Source organism: Triticum aestivum, chromosome 3A (assembly GCF_018294505.1).
Source record: "Triticum aestivum cultivar Chinese Spring chromosome 3A, IWGSC CS RefSeq v2.1, whole genome shotgun sequence".
NCBI classification, from domain to species: Eukaryota; Viridiplantae; Streptophyta; class Magnoliopsida; order Poales; family Poaceae; genus Triticum; species Triticum aestivum.
The window spans coordinates 15,396,409-15,402,408 of record NC_057800.1 but is presented as its reverse complement, the minus strand read 5'-3'; positions in this window follow the sequence as shown (position 1 = coordinate 15,402,408).

Here is a 6,000-nt window from a genome sequence, read left to right as displayed (position 1 = left end):
AGCAACTAAGCTTGGGGATACCCCGAGTGGCATCCCCTCTTTCTTCTAACGACCACCGGTATTTTACTTGGAGCTATATTTTTATTTGCCACATCATGAGTTTTGCTTGGAGTATCTTGTATGATATGAGCATTTGCTTGTTTTTATTTCTAATATAAGTCATCTATCCTTGCTGGAAACACCTATTTGAGACATCCAAAATTATGCTATGACTTGTTAGAATTGCTCTCTATGCTTCACTTAAATCTTTTTGAGCTATGGAATTGCTCTAGTGCTTCACTTATATCCTTTTTGAGCACGTTTTGCTTTATTATTTTTGGATAAATGCTCTCATGCTTCATTTAGATTTATTTGAGAGTTAGTAAAATTTTTGAAGAAATTCTCTCATGCTTCACCTAAATTATCTTGAGAGAAGAATTTTTTTATGCTCATGTTCTTTACTTAGATTTGTTTGAGCTATCAAAGCAACTTATGAAATTAGTCCCAAAGTGGTAGATATTCAACAGGGATATAATAAAAACTTTCATGAAGATCATTGGACAAAATAAACTTGATTCCTTGTAATAGTTTTGCAATATGTTGATATAATATGTGAGTCATGTTAATGAGTAATTATGCTTTAGTAAGAACATTGGTGTTAAGGTTTGTGATTCCCTATGCAAACACGAAAGACAATAGTTATGCAATGAAATTACATCCTACTTATGGTGCATTATTCGGTGTTAGTTATGCTTAATGCTCGCTTATGAGATTTTTTATTTCTTGGTTGGATGCTTCTCAATCTTTTGCTAGCCTTCATTTGCACTAAGTATGATCACTACATGTGCATCCAAAATCCTTAAACCAGTTGTCGGTGTCAAAACCGGCGGATCTCGGGTAGGGGGTCCCGAACTGTGCGCCTAGGCCGGATGGTAACAGGAGGCAGGGGACACGAAGTTTTACCTAGGTTTGGGCCCTCTTGATGGAGGTAAAACCCTACGTCCTACTTGATTAATATTGATGATATGGGTAGTACAAGAGTAGATCTACCACGAGATCAGAGAGGCTAAACCCTAGAAGCTAGCCTATGGTATGATTGTATGTTGTGATTGTTGTCCTACGGACTAAAACCCTTCGGTTTATATAGACACCAGAGAGGGTTAGGGTTACACAAGGTCGGTTACAAAGAAGGATATATCCATATCTGTATTGCCTAGCTTGCCTTCCACGCCAAGTAGAGTCCCATCCGGACACGAGACGAAGTCTTCAATCTTGTATCTTCATAGTCTAACAGTCCGGCCAATGGAGATAGTCCGGCTGTCCGGAGACCCCCTAATCCAGGACTCCCTCAGTAGCCCCTGAACCAGGCTTCAATGACGATGAGTCCGGCGCGTAGTTTTGTCTTCGGCATTGTAAGGCGGGTTCCTTCACAGAAGAATTTGAATACGAGGATAGTGTCCGACCCTGCAAAATAGGTTCCACATTCCACCATGGAGAAAATAATATTTTCGCAGATCTAATTTGATGGCTTGTTTTGGCAGCATGACGTTATGTCATGGCCCGGTGATTATTCGAACCATTTCCTTTAACCAGCCCCGCACATAACGCGAGGCAGTTTTTTGACACGTCTTGTCAAAGCAGAGATCGTGTCCCCTTATTACGGGATTCTCATCAATACGGGCGTGGGTAACCCAACCGCGCCATCAATTGCGGCGCTTGGGGGATAAGCGAGTTTTACCAGGCAAGTGGGGACGCTTAGCTTCGTCCGCCCGGATAAGGATTCACCTTTCTATCCACGCCTTCTTCCTCCATTGCTCATCCGTTTTCGCACACTCGAGCTCTAGCGCCCAAGCCCACACTTCCGCCTCAACCCTCTCCAACCATGTCCGGAGTGGGAGGCAAGTGGATGGTCTCCTCCGTCACGGAGGGAGACATCAAGAAACTGAGGAGAGCCGGATACCTGCCCGACGACATCGGGCACCGGCTCCCCGATGAGGGGCAACTCATCCCCACCCCCAGGCCCCATGAGAGGGTAGTATTCCTCACCCATTTCCTCCGCGGACTGGGATTCCCTCTCCAGACCTTCGTCCGGGGGCTCATGTTTTATTACGGCCTGGATTTCCATGATCTAGCCCCAAACTTCATCCTCAACATCTCAGTGCTTATCGTCGTGTGTGAGGCCTTCCTCCGCATCAAGCCCCACTTCGGCTTATGGCTGAAGACCTTCAATTTCAAGCCGAAGGTGGTGGGCGGCCGCAGACGGAGTGCGGAGGCGCCATGGTGGGCAAGATGCCCAACATAACATGGCTCGAGGGCTCCTTTGTGGAAACCATAAACGGGTGGCAATCGGGGTGGTTCTATATCACCGAGCCGCGCGACCCTGCATGGGCAGCGGCCCCCGAGTTCCGATCTGGCATCCCCACGTGGCTCACCTCCTGGAAAGAGAAGGGCCTGTCCTGGGGTAATTCAAAAGAGCTGACCGGACTCCAAACATGTATTCAAAACATGGTGGACAAGAAGCTCAAGCTTGTCAACATAGTCCAAGTCATGCTCATCCGCCGGATACTCCCGTGCCAACAACGGGAGTTCAACTTGTCGGAGTTCAATCCGGCACAGCACCGAACTCTGAACAGGCTCTTCGACATGACTCATGAAGACGCCTGGAGCGTGCTGTTTAAAAGTGCCGAGCCCCCCCCCCCCTATTATGGAGGATCACGGATTCAGCGCGAAGCGCCAGGCCAGTGCGGTAAGCTGCTCTACCTTTCACAGGATACTTTATTTTTTCATATAGATTGACTCTACGCGGGATCTAAACTCCCGTACCTTTGACAGGACTCGCAGAAGATGGCCGGACAGATCGACTGTCCGGCTCCTTTGCCCGAAGGCCCCGCAGATGCTCTTCTGGTGAAGATGTTGACTCCGGCCCCTTATAAGGTGCCGGAGAAGACCAAGAAGGCCAAGGGAACTCGAAAGAGTTCCTGACGCCAGGCGTCGTCGGACTCACCGTCCGATGACTCTGCGGCGCACTCTTCCCCCGAAGACGAGAAGGAAGAAGAAGAAGAAGAAGAAGAAGAATAAGAAGAAGAAGAAGAAGATGCTCCCCCACCGACTGGGGGAGACAAGAAAAGGAAGGCCGCCCCAACTAGGGAGGCCGGAGGGTCCAAGAAGGGAAGGACTCTCCTTCCGGACAGCTCCACCACCGCCGACGAAGGAGAAGACGAACAGTTGCCCAGGGCCAAGCCCCCGGGGAGATCGTAAGTATTCGGATACCAAAGTAACCCATAGGATTCCTTTGTCGCACTGTTTTCCCTAACGCCGAACACAATTATGCAGGCCGCCCCGAGCCAGTATCGATGTATCGTCGGACGGCTCCTTGGGCTTGTCGGACATGGATAGCGATCCAGTCCCGACCGCCACCTCCCCTCATCCTATCGACGACGCCGAGGTGTTCTCTCAAGAGGCACCGGATTGAGGGGAGACAGTCCCAGAGGCGCCTCAAGGTGACCTTTCGGACTCTGGGAGCTGAGGGGACGGGGCCCCCGAGAGCTCCGAGTTCGGCCCTCAGTCGAACACCGCGCCGGGCCCTCCAGCGGTTTCGGGCTCCGGCAGGTGGCCTCCTTCTAAGAGGGGCAAGACGCCTGCTGGTGACCTCTGTCCATCCAGAGGCGCTGGACAATCTGCTGGAAGCGCTTTGCGGCGCTTCCATCGACGAGGAGCACCGCACTATCATGAGTGCGGTGATCCAGAAGGTTCAGTCCGCCAAGAGCAGATTGACTGAAGCCTGTGCCAGCCTTCTAACAGGCTTTGAGGTAAATGTTTTAAAATGTAGTAGAAATATTACCGCATAGACCATAGCCCCTGATGCTTTGTTCGGTGTTCTCAAAGAAAAGCCGAACAAAGGATCAAATAATATTGCAGGAGTCTAATATAGGTGTGTCAATATGCGTATGCAGGCTTCGCTACTGGCGTCCGCCGCACTGACTGCAGAGGTCGCCGTACTGAAGCAGGACCTCGAGGGGTCCAGGAAAGAGCTCGGCCTTGCCAAGAGGCAGCTCGAGGAGAACAAGGGTAAGTAATACCCTGTCTATAGATATGTAAAAAATGACATGATTGCAAAATGACAGGATCATCGTATGTTTGTCAGGGGCCACGACCGAGGTGGCGACCCTGAAGCAAGCGCTAACCAAGGCCGAAGATAGAGCGGCCAAGGAGCGCACCGAGCGAGAGAAGCACGAGGCTCGGGTGGGCGAGGTGCAGCAAGAGCTCCAGGCTCTCGTGACAAAGCACGAGGCGTTGGAGCTTGACTCGAAGACGCGAGAGTCTAAGCTTGTCGCGGCCCTTGAGAGCCCAAAGAGTGCCAAGGCCGAGGCCCAGAAGGCCCTCCAGGAGATCGACGCAATGAAGAAGATAGCGGCGGGTAAGGCTTTCTATAAGCAAAGCAAGCATGTAAAAGTAAATTACCGATTACTTACCCGGATTCGGAGCTCTTCAGGAGCATTCGCAGATTTGCAACGCAGTGTGTCCGATGCCGCACAATTTTACCAGGCCAAGGACGGAAGCTCGACGGAGAAGCTGTTCTGGTCTCAGTATACTGAGGCCGAACATCCGGTGCCGATGAGCGACCAGCTGAAGCAGATGGTTGAGCTACATAAGGCGGCCGATCAGGCCATGAAGGGATTTATAGTCCAGCTGTGGCCTGGCGACGCCCTTTCGAATAGCTTCTTCGGCTTGGTGAGGCGGCTTGTGGATGCCTGCCCACGGCTGGAGGCCGTCAAGTGATCCGTCTGCATTGAAGGTGCACGCCGGGCTTTCACCCGTGTGAAACTGCAGTTGGTCAAGCTAGATGCCGTGAAGCTGATCAAGGAGGGGCCGCCGAAGGGCAAGGAGCACCGCCACCCCGAGATGTACTACGAGGGTGTTCTGCCGGGTGCCCGTCTTATCGCGGATGAGTGTTCAAAAGATGTAATATTTTAGTAAACTCGCTCGTTTTATCCTGTATTTATGAAAACATGTTTCGTATGCGCTATGCAACGCTTGTTTGAATTTAAAATATTACCTTATGTTTGGCTGTTTATCCAATCTGAGAGATGGCTAGTCCTCGGCTTCTGCCCCCATGCCACGAGTGCTGGGGTGTTCGGGATAAACCTGAGCACTCTTGTTCCCATATTTGGGTCCTTCGAGGGAGGTGCTCAGCACAACGAACAAGGCAACCGGACTAATAATGCTTTATCGCTATCACTTAGCCATAGAATTCTATAATTTTAAATTTCGGCGAAGCCCCTGGTATACGGAAGGCCGAATTCGGGGCGCGATACATGCCTGTAAGCCGGACAGGGCCGGCCCCTCGCCCTAAGCGACATAAGTCTTTAGGGACTTTAAAAACCTCGCCGAACAGCGACCAGCCTCTCGCCTTATCATGACAGTCAGCTTTAGCTTTCTCTACTGAGGTGCTAAGCCCGGCAGAACCGGGGCACAATCGCAGTAGTTCTCCTAGCGCTACCTTAGCCGATAGAGCGGAACATAAGGTACCAAAACATAGGAGCCGGGCAAACCCAACATTTGACCAAAGACATGATTTGGAGCTGATGCATATAATGCTATAAGTTCGGGGTGCCGCACTTGTGAAAGTGTTCGGACTTTTCACACCGCATTGTGGGGTACGTAAGCCCCTGGTGTATTGGTCGTACCAGAGTGTACGGTTTCAAGGCGTCATATATTAACACACACACACACACACACACATATATATATATAACAAGAATGCAATAATAGTCGTAATGTCATGCATTGTTTATTAAAAAATTGCGTTAAAGCAGAGTGATACAGATAGTGCGATAAGCAAAGAGTAGGACTATGTCCCTTCCAAGGGCAAGCTGAGGAATGATATTAAATTGAATATTTCACTCGTTACTGTAATCAACCTGGGAATTCCGTGGTATAACGTAGCTGTCTGCCTCCTTGGTTGCTGCATCATGTGTTCAGCAATAGTGACGCCGGACAGTGTTTCCAGAGATTAAGGTC